The sequence below is a fragment of the Arvicanthis niloticus genome, chromosome 9 (genome assembly GCF_011762505.2).
Source record: "Arvicanthis niloticus isolate mArvNil1 chromosome 9, mArvNil1.pat.X, whole genome shotgun sequence".
NCBI lineage: Eukaryota > Metazoa > Chordata > Mammalia > Rodentia > Muridae > Arvicanthis > Arvicanthis niloticus.
The window spans coordinates 72,226,933-72,246,427 of NC_047666.1; the positions used below are offsets into that span (position 1 = coordinate 72,226,933).

Sequence of the window (19,495 nt, forward strand, 5' to 3'; positions counted from 1 at the left end):
CTCCCTCCCCTCCTCTCATCTCTTCCTCCCTTTGTCCCTCCCTCTATCTTCCCCTCCGCCCCGCCCCTCTATCTCTTGGTTGCTAGGCAACATAGCTCAAGGACAGAGCCCCCCCCCCCCCATCTATAGTTAATGGCAGCCGTCCTTCACCCTGGCACAAATCTGACTCAAGAAGGGAAGCACTGGAGGCCTTCAGTGGGTGAAGTGGGGCGATTCCCTTTCCTTTCTCATCCAGCAGGCATTGCAGTTCCCGCCCCGAGGCAGGAGAGTGCATGGGTGGAGCTGCCTTGGGCCCAGTGTACTTGAGGAATCTGAATTTGATCTCACTTCCCCTCCTACTCTTGTCCCTGGACAGGGTAGAAAAGCGACAAGCTCATGTGTTAGTGGAGGTTGGGGTTTGTTGATGTTGTTGTTTCTTAGTAGGAATTTATATCTCTAATGCCGAATTACTCAAGTGTGATCCAGGACTCAGCATTGGCCGTCTCTGGCAGCTTGTTAGGAAGGCTGACACCAGCCCCCTTTCAGACCACCAAATGAGAATGCGTTTTGTCAGGGTGGCTGCGTGGTTTATGTGCATCCTATATTTGAGACCCACTGATCAAATAACCTTTTAGTGACTTGGTGAGGTTGAGCACACAAGGTTGTCAGCAGCCTCTGGTGTTCCAGACACTTCTGCCTTTCTCTGCTACTGCAAATGCGGAGACTACCTCAGCCCAGCCTAACCCCCGCCTTGTCTCCTCTGTCCTTATCTTACTCTGGTGTGGGACAATTATATTTGATAACTAACTCACCTCATCTTTTGATATTATTCCCTTGGGATCATAAAGCATGTTTTATACAGATCAATTTTGTTGATGGGGACATGTCCTATTTGCTTGAGGTCACCAGCTTACCAATCGGTCCTGCCCAGGTAACTGCTGAACCTCTGATTTTCCAGCTTCCCTGTCTGTATATGTGACCCAGACTAGAACTTTCAGTTCTTTAAAACATGAAACTCAAAAAATTAATTATAAAAAAAGAAGAAAGAAAGAAAGAAATCCGAAACATAGTGCTGGGTTTGGTTTGAGTCATAAATCCCAGCACAGAGGCTGAAATAAGGACATTTTCCCGAAGATTCCAGTAGTTGAGAGGCCCTTTTGAACAAGAGGTTACATGGCTTGGGTTTCAAAGAAAAGAATGTTGAAAGAAACCTTCCAGAGGAGAATGGTCTCCAGATGTGAACATGGCTCTTCCAGATGTGTGGACGGATGGGACAGGGGGGAAATGGGGGAATCAGATGCCTCACATGTCTGCAGAATGAAATGGAAAAATCTCTCTCAGCCACAGGGGAAAGGAGGACAAGAGGAAGAAGAGAAATGGCACCCGCCCCAGCTAAACTCTTTACCGAGGGTCTGGGTTAAAGGCTGAAGCAAAGCAGCTACAGTCGACTGCAGGCTGTTATTTTAAACATACAGTATCCACAGAGGCCACACCTCAAAGAAATTTTGGAGAGTGCTTGTAGGAACTCACTGTTCTTAGACCTGAGCAGACCTGCTTTAGGCCTCTGGGAGGAGCCTCCCAGTGCAAAGCCATCAGGCTGCAGAGCCAGCCAGACAGGCTAAGAGAGACATAGGGGAGAAGGGAACGGAGCCCAGAACTCAGCAGGAGAAGGAGCCAGGAGTCACACAGTCCTCTCTTTCTTCTGCTTCAGAATCTGCAGCCATTCTCTCAGAGATCATTGCATTTGTCCCTTTGCAATGGCTACAAAGTCCCATGATTCTCAGAGGAGTAAATCACAAACTACATGAAAAGGAGGCCTGTGGCCAGCTCAAATTGGTTTGTCACATTTTTGCTAAGCTGAGCTGTTGTCAGGCTCCTGTACGCATGCAATTAGCTGGTTTGATTTCCCCTGCCAGGTTCTTCACTTTTTGTCAGATAATGGCTCGAGGTTTTCATCTACCTGTGTGACTATCTTTCTTCCCATTTCTTCCAGTTAGACACCATCCTGGTCCCCATTTCCCCAACACCCTGAAAACCCTCTATTTAATTTATTTATTTGTGTGTGTGTGTGTGTGTGTGTGTGTGTGTGTGTGTGTTGGGAATCTGTTTCCACATGATCTGGGGTTTGACCTCATGCCATCTGGCTTGTCCCACAAGTACTTTTGCATGATGATCCACCCCACTAGACCCCTAACTCATAAATAACCTTGGTTGACTTGGATGTCACCATGTAGACCAGGGTGGCCTCAGTCTCACAGAGATCCACTCATCTTTGCCTCCAAAGTGCTAGGATTAAAGGTGTGCATCCCTTGTCCTGCACAGCTAGTACACTACACTAGTGCAACTAGTGAAGGGGTTAACATTTTATTTCTCTGTAAGTGTTTAAAAGATATATCCAAACTAAACAAAACATTTAATTTGTGATTCATTTGCAACATTAAAATGAGAGTTGGTTCAGTAGTTAAGAGCACTTGTTGCTCTTCCAGAGGAACTAGGTACAATTCCCAGTACCCATGTGTTCTGGAACTCCAGTTCTAGGGGGAATTGATGTCTGTTTTTGGCTTCCATGATGTCTGTTTTGGCATGCATGTGGTATCCATGCATGTGTGCAGGCAAAACATCCATATATGTAAAATAAAAATAAACACATCTAAAAAAGAGAAAGAAAAGAAATAGTTGCTTTGCTGAAAGAGTTAGTAAGCCGTCTTCTCTCTTGCTGTTCAGAGACTAATTCTCCCTGAGATGTCTCGCTCAACAGCACCTTTCTCAAGGGCCCTGCTCAGTCAAAAGGGAGACTTTCCAGTCAGACAGTGAGCCTGGAGACCTCTAAAAGGGATGAGTTCAGGCCCAGCATGTGTCCAGTCTCAGGTAGACGAATGTCACTGCCCTGAGGTTCAGGTATCAGAGGTGTAATATTGTCTCCATCAGTGTCATCATCACCACCTCAATGACTGGAATTCTTCATGCCTCTTTGTTTAGTGTGATTAAATCCTAAAACTGCAGATTGCTTAAGTTTGATTCTACATACACTGTGATATTCCCACCAGATACCTTTCCTCAGGTTTATAGGGTTGATTCTGTCCTGGCTTACTAGGAGAGTACTCTTAAAATTCTTATTATTCTTAAACTCACTTGGAATTGTTTCAAGGCAATTCAGGGAATTAAGTTGAGTTAATTCTACAGATGGTCTTTGAAAAAAATACACATATTTATCCTGATATTTAAGCATGAGCTTGGTGTATTCGTGTCTCTGAAGTAGATTCTGTATTTGCTGGGTATCATGACAAAGGTGTCTTTTGTTCTTGTAAGTTGGTTGTGGAAGATTCCACAAGACCTGTTGCTACCAAGAGACCACCTCGTGTTCATACACTGTGCTGTTAGCTCCTAAAGATTATTACATTTAGATAGTGTCAGCTTAAGAAGGTCCCATGTCTTCCACACCCACCCCCAGTCCTGAGGTAGGAGAGAGGAAGTTTTGCTTGACCTGTTTCCCCTGGGGAGAGCAGTGTTGTCCAGCCAGATACAGTGCCTGCCTGAAAGGGGATCTCAGCCAGATGCTCTGCAGCTGGCACTCTCCAACACTGGCTAAAGCTTGGCAAACCCAGCCCTTGTCTTTGGAATCCAAGCGTATGATTTCATTTGGAATGCTTCTTCCTGCTCTCTGTTTTCCTCTTCAACTCCCCACTGTACCCTGCACTTGCTTCTAAGCCACTGGTGACCAGAACAAAAGTGATGCTTCAGGAAGAAAGTGTTTAACCCACCAGTTGGTCTCTTGCATGCCATGACACCTCAGCTCAAATGTTAGGCATCACACAAAGTCTACTACTGCGTGGGTATGTGTGTGCCAAGTAGCATACATGCAATCACATTTATAGTTACCAACTACCTATCCAGCTGGGTAGTGCCATCCCCATTTTTAGATGAGAAAATGACTCAGGCTGAGTCCCTTGCCCAAGTGCCCGCAGCAATCAATCAAATTAAATCTGGTCAATCTGACTCCAAGAATTCCCAACTCTGATTCAGCTATGACATAGAGAACTTCTGAAATGGTCAAGCCAGACTATTTTAATTCATTTTATCAAGGGAAACTACAACGCATATCTGACATAGAGGCAGTGTACTGCAGTGAAAGGAAGGAGACCCAAGCAGAGGCATGAAAGCCACCCTTCCATAGAAAGGAAGCCTCCTAGTTGCAAACAGAGCTTCCCTAAGAGTGACTTTTGCCATTGCTGTGTGAACTCCACGTTACCCTTTTAATTTGGTGGGTTGATTTAACCCTGTAGCACAATATGACCAAAGAGATTCCCTTCCTGGTTCATGACCCTGCTGTTGGAGAGGCAGAATCTTTACCCGGTAGCCTCTGAGTAAGAAAAGGAAGAGCTGGAGGAGTCAGTGTGAGACATAACAGTGGTGGAAACTGGATCAGCTGGTGGAGTTAGGGTAAGACACAGCCGTGACGGATCCCAGTCATCCTTTGATCAGACCACTGAATGGATAGAGCTTCATCGTGACAGAGGAGTATTTTCTGTAGGAAAAAAAATACAAACTATTTCACCTCCAGTCTTTCTTGTGTCTGCCCTCTCCCCTAACACCTTGAGTAGCTATCAGTCTGTGCTACAAGAAAACCAACCTACACGTTGGTTAGAAATGTGCTTGGTTGTGCATTTGCACCTCATTCTGACTCTTCCCAGAAAAAGACAACTGATGTCTTTGCTGTGCCCCAGGCACTCAGTAGACAGACAGACATTCTCTGTAGACAGATAGACAGACACTTTCTGTAGACACTCTTTGTAGATAGGCATTCTGCAGACAGATGCTCTCTGTAGAAAGACACTCTGTAGATAGACAGATACTTTCTGTAGACAGACACTCTTTGTAGACAGGCATTCTGCAGATAGCCAGCCAAATAGACAGACAGACAGACAGACAGCCACTTTCTGTAGACAGATACTGTAGACAGGCTCTCTGTAGACATAAAATCTCTGTAGATGGACATTCTCTGTAGACAGACAGACAGACAGACACACAGATACACAGACAGACAGACAGACACTTTCTGTAGACAGGCACTCTGTAGACAGTCTGGAGGAAATTAAAGCAACATCCAGAAGCCCTTGAGTCACCAGTACAACTCTGAAGTCTGTCTCAAGACATGGAATTCAGGGGAAGCACAGGAACTTTTCCCAGGGCATCAAAAACACTACTGGATCTAATGAGACAAAAGGAAAGGTCTTATATTCTGAGCCCTCAAAACTCGTTTTAAGAGAAGTACCTACTCATCCTTCCTTCATCAATGACAAACAAAAGAGACGGAGACACACCCTCTTCTCAACTCTTCTTTTGCCCTCCCTCCTTTATTTAGGACCAAGTTGGTATCGGGAGGGAGGGCCCCTTGTCTTATTCCTCACTTGTATGCAGTGCTTGCTCAGGAAATATGACCAAGCATCTTGTCATCTTTATCATGATGCATTAACTGTCTTACCAGCTGACGCTACAGAGACCATCATGTTTATGAAGATAAGATGGTACCTGTATGTAGTCTCTCATCATGGCCAAGTCACCTTCTTCCTGATTCGAGGAGCTAGAAATACAAACAAGGAGAGGCCATTGGTTAAAGAAGTCATTGGCAGAGCAAGCTGAATGCTCTGCTTCCTTCAGCTTTGGTCCGTAACCAAGCAACAGGCTCAGGGCATGATTCTGCTCTTCAGGCTGTAACTTTAATATACAGGCAAACTGTGATGGGCACAGAGAGCCAGGCTGAAAACAGAAGTAGGTTGAGGAAGTCAAGTCTAGCAACTGTTGGATTAGTAGCCAGTCAAAGTCGTTACTTTCCTCATCTTCACAATCATCCTTTGCATTTCAGATACAGCACCTGACATCAGGAGAGGATACAATCCATACAGCATTTTAACATATTAAGTGCAGGAAAAAAGGAGGGAAGAAATAGATTGTGAATTCTGAATAAGCATCAAGCCAAGCCACTGAAGACCAATGTAGGGAATCATCACCAAAATGGCACAGAGAAGAGGACGATGGGAAGTCTGCAGGACAGCTGGTGTCATGGGTTATGAAGGACAATATACTAATACTTTTCATTTCTTAAAAAAAATATTTGGCAAGAAGCTAGGGGTAAGCATGGCAGCGAGGGCCACCATGGCTCCCAACAGTAGAAATGTGAGGTGGCTGCTTATGTCCTGGTCACAGTCAGGAAGCAGAGAACTCAGCCAGAACCCAAGCAACTCTTACTCTCCAGAAGCCACTACCTTACCACCGGGCCTCATGTTCAAAGGTTTCCAGGACCTCCAGGAATGTGGGTTTAAATGCATGAGCCCATAGGGGGCATGTCACATTCCTGTCAGAGCAGTTAGACAGAGAAGATTGGTTCAGAGACAAGGGAAGCCACATGGAAATACTGGTACAGCATATGGGGCAGCAGTCTTCTGATGAGTGAAGAACTCGATAAGGAAGGGACCTGAAGGCTGGGGAGATAGTTCAGTTGAGCTGCTTGCTTTGCAAGCACAGGGATATATGCTTGATCCCCAGAACCCACGTAAACAGGTCAGGGCGTGATGTACATTTGTGACCAGTTCTGGGGAGGGAACAATAAGAGCCCCAAGGCTTGTGAGTAGCTAGCTTAACCTACTTAGTTCTAGGCCACTACACTGTCTAAAAACCAAAACAAACAAAGCAAAACACCAACCCGGCCAAGCAAACCATCATGTTGGATGGTACCTGAGAAACTACAACAGGCTTGCCTTCTGGCTCCTACATGTATGTACGAGGATGGAGTATAACCTGAGCCTTTGGGTTATACAGTACAGTAACAGGCATGAGGAGGTTGATGGAAGGATGCATGGTGAGACAGTAAGGAGCCATGCACAGATTTAGAACCAGATAGGAAATGGCCCCTGAAGCCAGTTGTTCTTGGTGACTGCATGTGGCATGAATTAGCACAGAAGCTAAGCAAAACCAAACTGGCTGGGGCAGGGGAGGGGATGGTGGGGCCAGGGGGAGGGGAAAGAAGGCAACAAGACAGCACTGATAACTGAGCACTGAAAATCTTAAAAAGCTGAACCACTGTGGGTACTTTTTTTTTTTCTTTTCTTTTTTTTTTTTTTTTTTTGAGACAGTTTCTCTGTGTAGTCCTGGCTGTCCTGGAACTCACTCTGTAGACCAGGCTGGCCTCAAACTCAGAAATCCGCCTGCCTCTGCATCCCAAGTGCTGGGATTAAAGGCATGCGCCACCACTGCCCGGCCACTGTGGGTACTTTTGTGGTGCCTGGAACAAAAGACTTCCACACAGGAGACAAGGAAGCATAATTGCCTGAGTTCCACCAAGAAATAACTGTGGACCCAGGTGTGGTGGCACGCTGCTGAGCATGAAGCCAGCCTGGGCTACACAGTGAGTTCCAAACCTGATAAGCTATATAGTGAGTCTCTCTCTCTCTCTCTCTCTCTCTCTCTCTCTCTCTCTCTCTCTCTCTTTCTATATACACACACACACACACATATGTAAATATATATGGTTTGGAGGAGTGAGATTTAATGAACTTCTGTTGTAGTTTCTTGGGGATGGGGTGCTTGAGTTAGAGGGCTCTTAGTTCAATACCCTTGTTTTTTATCATTCAGAAAACAAGGCCCAGAGAGGACAGCCAGGTTGTGTCCCGCAGACATCCATGTCAGCCAGTGAAGTTCTGGTAGGCCATACTATATTTAGAAAATAGCAAATATACTTGATGTCTTAGGCACAGAAATTCCTGCAATGTGACGGTAAGATGAGTGGAAACAGAACCCTGTGGTTTGACTTTTGGCCTCTGCATTCTGATTTCAAAATTTTGACCTTGCTAACCTCAGTCCCCACAGACCTTGGTGGACAGTGAGCTATATACCAATAGGGCCATCCAAAAGCTAAAAGAGTCCCAAGAAAGACACCTCATTCCAGAAAGTCGGAAACCACTGTAGGTGAAGGGTAAGCAGGAACCTGCAACAACCCCCGGCTCCCGGAGCTCCGAGATTTGGGAAGACTCCTGCTAGCTGGAACCCCTGGCCCTCTTCCAGGATGTCCCACTCTGGTCTTGGTATCTGGCTCTTGCCCCGATCCACATCCCCTTTGAACCCTGTGATTTTCTGCACCACGTGTCCGCGCCACACTTTGTCCCAAGAAATTAAGAACAAATTGAGACTCTCGCATGGACCGTGAATGCATTCCATTTAGCTTCGTTTGAAATACATCTTTGGAGTTGTGCTCTACAAATCTGTCTGACACAATAAATATGTATGAAGCCCCAGCGGCCTCCTACACCCTCGGAGCGTCCAGCTCTGGGATGGATAACAGACAGGGAGAATTTTAAGTACATCCTGTTCCACCAAGGCTGAATTCTCCCCCCCCCCCCCCCGTTTCCTTTTCCTTACTTCTTCAGTCCCCAATGCTCGGCATTCTCCTCCCAACTCAGCAGAATTGCTTGGAGGGCTGAGTCTGACAGAGTTGTTTTCTTTTTTCTTTTTTTCCTTTCCTAATAGTGTTGCAAAACCTTAAAACTGTAAGGGAATAACAGCCTCTCCCGATGTACAAACACAGCTCTGCTTTGGCAAACAGGAAACCATCCCAGGGCTGTGGGCTCCTGAGCCAGGAAATGGGTCTTTGCTGCCCTGGCTACCTTCCCCACAGGTTCTTCCTGGCCATTTAAGACAGTTAAAAATAGTAACCACGGCAACCAGAAGGAAAGATGAGATGATTTATTGTCTAGCCACAGATTTGGGTGGTTGTAGTGGGAGCTAATCCTCTGTCTCAGTACGGTGAGAATTCTTACAGGATTAAGGCTGGTCCCTTTAGTAAAATTTCAACCCCTGGTATCTCCCAGAAACCACCTTATGCCAGGTAGGAGGTGAATTAAGCATGGCTGTCTAGCCATACATGTAAACACATGAGCATGATTATGTGTACACTATAGCTGAGATGAAACCTCAGACCTCTCATGAGTGCAGCCTCTGTTCAGTGCAGGTGGCACATGGGACCCAAAGAATCAAAGAAAAAAAAAAAACAATTTTTATCATGAAGTGTTCCTCTCTATGGGGGTAAAGGTCAATTCACAATGCTGAAAAGGCTTGAATTCTCAACTTATGGCCCTGGTCCTCAGTTTTGCCAAATTTGCTACTGGATCAGGTAAGTGGATATTAAGATTACTTGCATGTACAAGGAATACAACTTCCAAAAGTTGTCAAGATACAGAAAACATATAAGGAAGCTTAGTGGGTGGAGCACTTGCTGCAGAAGCACGAGGAACTGAGTTTGAATCCCTGTCAAGCCAGAATCCACATAAAGCCAGGCATGGTCACACACATGTTTCCAATGCCCAGGCTCCTGTGAGACATAGAGCAGACAGAAGAGCTGTGTGTGAGCTCGCAGGCCAACCAGCCTGCCATGTGCACTCACAGTAGTAAGGTGAGGACTGGCACCTAAGGTTGTCCTTGACCTCCACTTGTGCACCATGGCACACAGTGTCTGTACTTAAACACGAGAATGCGCACACGCACATTGGAGCACACATGCGCGTACACACACTCCACACACACAGAAAACGAGAAAGTATTGCAATGTGTGGTCAGGATAGGAAGGGTCTTCTTGAGAAGGTGATATGAATAAAAATGTAAATGCCACAAATACAGTTGTCCCTCAGTGTCCCAGGAGAACTGATTTTAGGACGCCCCAAATACCAAAATCTGGGAACAATTAAGCCCCTTACACTCAGTGACACAGTATTTACCTATAACCTAAGCACATCTTCCATTTAGTCACCTTATTTATTCACTGCTTGTTTTCTGCTCGTTTGTTGTGTTTTCTGAGACAAGATCTCACCAGGTAACTCTGTTTGCCCTGGAACTCTCCTTGTATACCAGACTGCTCTCAAACTCACAGATATCCTCCTGCCTCTCTCTGCCTCTGCCTCTGCCTCTGCCTCTGCCTCTGCCTCTGCCTCTGCCTCTGCCTCTGCCTCTGCCTCTGCCTCTGCCTCTGCCTCTGCCTCTGCCTCTGCCTCTGCCTCTGCCTCTGCCTCTGCCTCTGCCTCTGCCTCTGCCTCTGCCTCTGCCTCTGCCTCTGCCTCTGCCTCTGCCTCTGCCTCTGCCTCTGCCTCTGCCTCTGCCTCTGCCTCTGCCTCTGCCTCTGCCTCTGCCTCTGCCTCTGCCTCTGCCTCTGCCTCTGCCTCTGCCTCTGCCTCTGCCTCTGCCTCTGCCTCTGCCTCTGCCTCTGCCTCTGCCTCGAGTGGAATGCTGTGAATAAAGGCGTGTACCATACTTTCCTCCTCCTCCTTCTTCTTCTTCTTCTCCCCCTCCTCCTCCTCCCCCTTCCCTCTCTCCCCCTCTCCTTCCCCCTCCCTTCCCCTCCTCTTCCTCCTCTTCCTCCTCTTCCTCCTCCTCTTCCTCTTCCTCCTCTTCTTCCTCCTCTTCCTCCTCTTCTTCCTCCTCTTCCTCTTCTCCTCTTCCTCCTCCTCCTCCTTCTTTTTCTTCTTCTTTTATTATTACTACCATTTTTCTATATAGACCAGGATTGTTTTGAACATCACAGTCTCCTGGTTTAGCTTCCCAAGTATTGGAATTACAAGTATCTACCACCATGTTTCACTTGCGTATTCTTTTTGAAAACAGATTTAAAATTTTTAATTGGTGTGTGTGAGTGTGTGTGTAGGCCATATGTGTGGGTGCTTACAAAGATCAAAAGATACATTAGATCCTATGAAGCTGGATTACAGGCAGTTGTGAGCCACCCATAGGGTGCTGGGAACTAAACTTGAGTCCTCTGGAGAGGCAGTAAGCACCCAACTCTCAAGCCACCTCTCCAGCCTCATGTACTTTACATAATATCTTAGACGATTTATACAAAATCAAGTGTAAGTTTTATGTGACAAGTACTATTTAGGAATAATGAAGAAAAAAGAAAAAACTTTAGGTACAGACACATTCTCCCTGCCTCCAATACTTCCAATCTGCAATTAGTTGTATCTATAGGTCCAGAACTTGTGGGTGCAGAGGGGGTTGACTATACTAAAATTTATAATTCAGCTACAGTGAGTATTCCCTCTAAACATTTTTTTGTAAATGTATTTCTTTTGTGGGATGGAGGCATGCCATGCTATGTGTGAAAGATCAAGATGACTTGGGGGAATCAGTTCTTCCCTTGCTCACCAGACTTTGAAGCAAACCCCTTCACCCATTGAGCTATCCCATGACCCAAGTTTCTGTAGTCACGGAGGGACTAGGGGACTACTTGGGGGAAGAGGGTAGGGAGAAGCTTGGCCTGAAGCCTAGGCTGGGCTCTGGTCTGAGTCCCCAAAGGGGCACCTGGGAGTCATAATCTGAAGGATGAATACTCTTCATAAGAGGGAAATCTATGAAGAGGAAACTCATACTAGAGTGAGGCATAATCGAAACCTCTGAAAGCCGGAAAAGCTTTGTCTCATTAAAGGAAGGGACAGGAGAAGCAATATTGCTGTCATTCACGTGAACGTTCAGCTGTGAACTTCCGCCCAGGGTATGACTGTGACCGTGCATTGTACACCCTAAAAGGGTTTGGTCTAATTGTACTATTTAGGAAGACACATAAGCATCCAGAAATCTCTAGTGACATGTAGCAGTCCCCATCAGTGTGCCTTGAGGAGCACAGGTGTGGTGTCCCTTAGTCTAGCAGGACTCCTAGGAGAGGGGTTTAGGAAGAAGTGTTGGGGTTCAAGTCCTACTTAGTCCAGTTCTATTTTGTGACCCGGTACCTACCGACTTCCCTGAGCTTCAGTTTGACTCTTCTAAATTCAGAATATTACTTTATTTTTTAAAACATAAAACCCAGGGTGGTTGTAGGTGTGTATTAACCACCAAGCAAGGCACACCTACGATTATCACCATGTAACTATGCGGGATAAAAAAAACCGGTGGCTTCCTAGCTGTTGTGAAATCCTGTCCTAGAATGTTAACATCAGTCGTCATATAACTCTCAGCCTGGGGCAAGTGACTAAGTGAGACACAGAAAGGCTAAGTGAAGCACACTGTAGCTTGGGACCATAAACGAATAACCCTTTAAAGAACTTGGGGGGGTGACTGCTGGGGCGGGGGGAGGGGCAGCTAGAAGAGTCAGAGGGCAAGGTGGGTGGAAATACCAAAGAGTGGGGCTGGAACAAGATGTCAGCCAAGGGTTATGAGTTCTGGAACCCTCCTTCCAGACTGTACGCTGGAAGTGGTGTCATTTACTAGAGCCTTAGGGAAAGGCATGGGGACTTCTGCTCCCCGCAACCCTGCACTCTTTCTCCCCATCTCTTGTTGGTTTTGACAGTCACCGCTCAGTAACTATATAAAAATCTGATAAACCCCATTGTTAAGCTGTGAGGAGTTTCAGTCACTTAAAACTGGCCTGTCTAAGGCCTGAGGGTATCTATCCATTGTGAGTCAGGAAGGCCAGTGTGGGGGACATGAGGCTTGGGGTTGAGAGCAATGAATATTTGGTGGCAGTTAAGGGTTCATGGGGTGTGACGGAGGAGAGCACCGTGGGTGTTGGGGAGGCCAGTCCTGCTGCAGAGGTCAGGCTTAGTTTCTGGGCATGGGTGTCCTTCTTCAGTCGGGTTGTTCATTACCACTTTAGTCTTCCCTTCAGCATGGGAGCCATGTGTTTCTGCTGCCCTCTCCTTGGTTCCTCCTGTGTATAATCCAGATTCTACAGCAAGATGTTGACCTAGGTTTCCCTTCTCTTCCCACCAGTTTAACAAACAGGCGTTCAGATGTTTCCCGGTTCATTGATCACCGAGGCATTTAACTAGAGCTTCTTAGCTTTTAATCTGTTTTTTAATGTTTATTAAACACTTATTACACTCCAGCAAATGAGTCTTGGGTGCATCATCTCTCACAAACACTTTATATGACACATGGCCTTGTATTTGTTATGCAAAGAAGAAAGGAGTCTTGGTAAGGTTGCGTAACAAGCCCGACAGTCACAGTTAGAAAGCACTGGGGCCACAGTACAGACTCGGGCTCTGCTTCACACTGATGTCTGTGTTTTAAGCACGGAAGTGTCAAGATACACAGCTAAGTAAATATTGACTTGCTTATGTCTATTAATGTGGGTTCCTAAAGTATGGAGATGGGGGGTAGGGGGAGGGGCATCAGATCTATCTGATGGAACATTAATGCTATATCAAAACATGTTTTACTGTCTCATACTATCTTTATAATGCATGTCACTGTAAGAAGCAGCAGCCATCCTTAGGCATTGTTGGTCACTGGTGAGGATTCGGGATAAACAACAGACAAACAAACCATCCCTGCATTACCATCTCATGGAAAAGGGGTGTTGGGTGAGTCAGAGCACTCTGGTCTTTCTCTGTAATCAATGTGAAGGCAAGTGTGCCCAGGGGCTTTGGGAGTGGCCATAAAGAGGCAACAGATCCTTAAAGCAATGTTTCTATAAAAGCTGGTGTTTAAGCTAAGCTTCTATGCCAAGCCATGGCCAAGGGTACAGCTTCAGAGCAGACCCTGAAGGCTTGGCATCTCAGGCTTGGCATGCCGAGTGCTCTGTATGGCTGGGTTATAAGACATGAAGAGATGATGGATTGGTGGAAATTGGGGCTAGCAAGGTTATTAAGGCTAGGTTATTTAAAAAAAAAAAAAAGTCTTTTTTTTTTTTTTTTTTTTTTTTTTTTTTTTTTTTTTTTTTAGCTAGCCCAACAATGGCTACAACCTGAAAACAACAGAGTGTCACCTGATCTCTTTCCATAGAGGTTGGTGTAGTAGCTTTTGAAACCAGCTAAGAGCATGTGGGAAAAGGAGAACCAGACATTGAGTTTGAGGCCAGCATGGCTCTATAGCAAATTCTAGGCCAGCCTGTGCTACATACTGAGGCTAGACCCTAGCTTTAAAATCAAACCAAAGCAAGAATCAGAATGGGGGCTGCGAAAGAGCAGCAGGAGAGCTAGTGGCTGTAGGAATCCTAGGGTGCATGAGGATTCTGGCCACAGGGTGACTGGCTCAAGGAGAAGGATTTCAACACTCACTTATAATTAATAGAGCCTACAAACAATCACAGAGAGCCTCTGGGGCAGGTCCAGTTCCAGGTTCCTACCGCTGACGTGTCATTTCCATTGTCTGGGACAGATATTACTGTCTTCATGTTTCTAGATGAGGAGTTTGAGGCTCAGCCATGTCAAGAATAGATCAAGAGCCTGTCGAAGTGACAAGTCTGGGATCTAAACCTAGCCGAGCATTCATAGGTCTTCAGGAAAGCCCCAAATCTTCCTCTTTCCACTCACTCCTATGCTTTATAACTGTGTTAGTTACCCAGGTCATTGAAGACATGCTGTTTTATACCCTCCAATTCACATGACAACGTAGGGGTCAAAGGCTGTGTCAGGCACTGGGACAAAGGCTGTGGAGCTCACAAAATGTTTTCTTCTGGCTGGGGAGAGCTTGCTGTGAAGCATTGACTTTGGATCCCCAGTTACCACCTGAAGAGTTGAGCATGATAGTAGATACTGATAGTCCTAGCTCTGGGGCGGCCGAGATGAGAGACGCACTCTAGCCAGCCAACCTAAAAGAGTCTGTGAGCTCCAGGTTCATTCCTAGAGTGTGTCTCAAAACATATGGTGGAAATAGCAGAGTAAGATATCCAACATCGTGCTCTGGCTTCTACATGTGCCCACACATACGCACACACTGGAGTGCATATGTACATATAAACACGTGTAAATACACATACCCCCCCCCCAACACACACTTCCTTCTAGGTTACCTTCATTTAGGTACCAGTAAGGTAGGCAAGTGTCATTATTCACATATTAGGGTTGAGAGTACCAGACACCACTTGGCCCTACCCTTTTAAAACGCATCCTTGGTCATTTTGTTTTATTTTGTTTGTTTTGAGTCAGAGTCTCACTGTGTATTCTTGACTGGCCTAGAATTTGCTGTGTAGGCCAGACTGACCTGTAACTCTGAGATCTACCTGCTACTGTCTCCCAAGTGTTGGGTTAAAGGCACGCACTGTCACACCTAACTTCATCTTTTGCCTTTTTGTTTGTTTCTTTGTTTTGGTTCTTTCATGACCGACTCACTATGTAGCTCTGGCTCTCCTGGAACTCACTATATAGATCAGGCTGGCCTGGAGCTCACAGAGATCCTCCCGCCTCTGCCTCCTGAGCGATGGGATTAAGTGAGTGTGTTCCACTACCCCAGGCATCCTTTGCCTTTTCAATGGCCTCTTATTGATCCTTCACCAACGTACCAAATGGCAGCACATGACAGTATTTTTAGTAAGTAGACTCTAGGGACAAACCATTGAACCGCCTTGTTATTTCAGCCTTGATGCCCAGCTCAACCCATTCAGGAAATGCTGAGAACCTACTGGGTGTTCCAAGATGCCTGACTCTGCCCTTGGGGAGCATGTGGCAGAAGAAGGAAGGTGAGAAGGTGTGGTGAGCAGGGGCATAGCATCTTGGCTCATTCGGAAGATGACTCATCCCGCTATGGTAGGGTGGGGAGAGGGTGAAGGCTCCACAGAGAAGGTGACTTTTGAACTGGCTATAGAGGCAGAACTGCATTTCTTCAGGAGAGATGTCAAGGGACAGCAACACCCATTGTATCACAGTGAAGTCCTGGCTCTGCAGCCCTGACTTAAGACCTTTACAAATATTATTTTCCCGCTCCTCCCTATAATAACCTGTGAGGTGTCAACTAGTATTACCCTCAGTTTATAGATGAGGAAATGAAGGCTTGGAGAGGGTTTATGCCTAAGTGATCCGATTCCAGCTGATTCTCTAGACCACTGCATAGCACTTGAGTAAGGCCCCAGAGGTGGAAGATGCCCGGCTCACTCATGGTGTGAAAGGTGGAAGAAAGGAAGGAGGAAGGGGGAATATGGGAAAAGTACACTGGCCAGAAGAGATGTGATGTCCATGGTTTTATTTCTGCAGTGTAGCTGTAGTAGCCACATGGTTCGATTAGATCAGAGGTCTGTGTTTCATAGAGATACCAACTAATAAAACAGAAGACACCACAAACATCAATGTCCACAGGGTTGGGTGCCCAGCTCAGAAAGCTCATGAAGGATGTACGATCAGGTCGGAAGGAGGGTCTATCCTTGCCAAAGGTGGCAAGTTCCCTGCCTTCATCAACTCCTGGCTGGTTTCTCTAATTTAAACAATTCACTCAAGATATAATTATATTATTTCCCTCCTTTCTCTTCACGTTCCTACCTCTCCCAAGTTTGCCTTTCTTCAACCCAAAGTTATGCTCTCTTCTTCTTTAGTCATTGCTGTTACACTACACTACACTACACTACACTACACTACACTACACACACCACACACACACCACACACACACACACACCACACCACACATACTATACATACACACCATACACACACCACACCACACATACACAAACCACACATACCACACACACATACCACACCACACACACACCATACATATCACACACATCACACACACATACCACACACACACACCAGACACACCACACACCCCCCACACACAACACCACACACACACACCAGACACACCACACACAGACACACACCACAACACACTACACACACTACACACATACCACACACACTACACATACCACACACACACATCACACACACCACACACACCACACACACCACACACACACATAACACACACACACACACATACACCATACATATCACACACATCACACACACATACCACACACACACACCAGACACACCACACACACACCACACACACACACCACCACACACACACCACACACAGACACACACCACAACACACTACACACACTACACACATACCACACACACTACACATACCACACACACACCACACACACCACACACCACACACCACACACACACACACACACACACACACACACACACACACTGATTTGAAATGTATGATAGGCTGTATATCTCAGTGATAGAGTGTTGGTTTAACATGTATGAAGTCCTGGACCCAGTCCCCAGCACTACAGCCATTTTTAATTTTTAAAAGTAAGAAACTAATTTTAAGTGTTTATCTTTCACAAGGCTCTCACAGGTACTATTTGGCCAGCTGTGGTAGAGAGCATGGATTTAGGTAAATGGAACTTAGAGGCAAGGAAATCAGCATTCGGGGCTCGCTCTTAGTGGTGTAGGTTCAGAAGAAGACCGAGCCAAGGCACTGGCAGCCAGGATGCAGAGGGAGGGTCTTGCCTGAGATGCATCTTAAATAAATTAATACTTGGTGAATTTAGACATGAATGGTGTCTAAACTGACAGTGTAGGTGATGGAACCATCAATTCATTTAATCCTTGGACAATTTCCAAATTACTAGATGCTAAGACAGAGCAAAGAATAAGACGCATAAGCTTTCTAGAAGGAAGCCAAGCCCCAGTGAGGCCTTCTGGAAACTAGAGGACAGGTGTGGGACGTGTAGGAAGAACATCTAACTTGTCTTGGGGAGCACGAGATCAGGGAAGACCAGGCTGATAACATGGCACAATGAGGGTGTGAGAGAAAAGTCTTAGGGATTTTGGATGCGCCTAACAGGGTCTTCATTCAGAGCACCCAGTACTCACACCTGGCATTCTCTGTGATGCTGCTTTAGTTTTATGACATTGAAAAGTCCAGGAGTCTTACTCATGCCTTTTTTTTTTTTTTTTTTTTTTTTGTGTGTCACATTTTCCTTTTGTCCCCGTCAAAAATATTCAATGTCAATGTGCTCATGGGTGAGCGTGTAGCAGAAGCTGGGCAGATGTTGATGTTGTTGTTGTCTGAGGTGTTGTGGTGCTGTAAAATGATCTGGGCTTTCTTTCCTTTCCTTCCTCTTCCTTCTTTCTTTCTTTCCTTTCCTTCCTCTTCCTTCTTTCTTTCTTTCTTTCTTTCCTTCCTTCCTTCCTTCCTTCCTTCCTTCCTTCCTTCCTTCCTTCCCTCCCTCTTTTTAAAAATCTGTTCATAGCTATTGTGATGAGTGGCCTGTCTTCATTCCAGTATTATCTTATGGTAGATTAATTATAAAGAAACACTCTGTCATATATCATCTACTTCCTCTCCTTGAATACTGCCACGTACTCTGTTTTGAAATACAGGTAAGGCTTTGCTTTGTTCATGCAGCACACACTTACTAGAAACCTACTGCGCCCAGGACAGTGTTTTAGCCATCGGGATACGGCTATGCATGAGGAGACTTCTGCCCTCAGTCAGCCTTATCTTCCCTACAGCCTCAAGGGCCTAGTCTTGGTTTAGCTGGCTTTTGGGGGGGAATGTATTCATTTTGTGGCCAGGAGAATTTGCTCTCTGCCCTCTCTGAAGCTGGGCCTGTGACTCTCTCCACTGTTGGAGACCCTCCATTCCATTCTGGTGTGATTGCCCAGAGCATGGCAGCTTCTCAGCAGTGAGTGCTACACTGTGTCGCGGAGAACTGTAAATGGTGTGTCTAGCTTCAAAATACGGTTCCTCTACATAATCTGAGACAGGGTGCTCCCTTTTGGGAAGACAATTTAACTCCACAAATCATTGTCATTAGCCACTAAGCTAAGTGGAGGACAAGGAACCCAAGGGCTGCTCCAAGGGTCATTTGGGTGGGGTGAGTTCCTCATTCACAGAGAGGGGTGCAGAGATCTGTTGGAGTTTTAGAGTACCCTGCAAGGACCTAGGAAGCTCTCATTTGAAATGGCCCCCAGCTGGCAAGGTTTAGAGCCACCCCACATTCTGGGAATTCTTCTAGTCATTGGGTCACCATCAGTCTATGGCAGATTCTATAGAGCTTCTATGAGCCACAAAATGGCTCCATTGTGAAGAAAAGAGCACACACACACACACACACACACACACACACACACACAGAGAGAGAGAGAGAGAGAGAGAGAGAGAGAGAGAGAGAGAGAGAGAGAAGAGAGAAGAAAGAGATAATGTTTTGTTCCTACTAATTTTGTAGCCTTGATAAACAGTCTTATCTCAACTTTACCTCCCTAATAACGCTTAAAAAACAATAAAGAGGGGCTGGAGAGAGAGCCATGTGGGTAAGAGCCATGTGCCTGAATATAAGGAACTGCATTCAGACCAGCAGACAAGTAACAAGGTGGTTGTGGCTAGGCTCACCTGTAATTCCAGCACTGTGTGTGACAGAGACAGGAATCCTGGGGCTTGCTGGATGCCAATGTAGTTTTGTGTTCATCGAGGGATCCTGTCTCAACGCAGTAAGGCAAAGAATGACAGGGGATACCTGATGTCCTCCTCTGGTCTTTGTGAGCATGCACACGGAGAAGCCCACCCACATACAGACACATACCTATACAACCATGTGTGTATACACCACAGTGACTCCCCGGTGCACACAAAGGAAGAACAAAAACTGCCAGTAGAGGTTCATCCTGCAATTTTAGCACTTGAGAGGTTGAAATAGAAGGACTGTTATGAGTTCGAGGCAAGCCTGGGCTGCCTAGTGAGACAGAGACCAGCCTGGGCTGTAAAGTGAGATCCTGTTTTAAAATAAC

At 46.0% G+C, this 19,495-nt stretch overlaps 1 long non-coding RNA gene across 2 annotated transcripts; it reads right to left on the minus strand.

The window, feature by feature from the left end:
* Positions 1 to 2,423: 2,423 nt before the first annotated feature.
* Positions 2,424 to 8,517, minus strand: LOC143443431 (uncharacterized). 2 transcript variants are annotated; one of them, XR_013112388.1, is made up of 4 exons: positions 8,392 to 8,517; positions 5,509 to 5,560; positions 4,330 to 4,504; positions 2,424 to 2,629 (listed from the first exon to the last, which is right to left on the minus strand). It is a non-coding gene; the product is annotated as an uncharacterized LOC143443431 (long non-coding RNA). The 2 variants fall into 2 exon arrangements; XR_013112387.1 differs by lacking the exon at positions 2,424 to 2,629 and having other exon boundaries at positions 4,034 to 4,504.
* Positions 8,518 to 19,495: the final 10,978 nt, after the last annotated feature.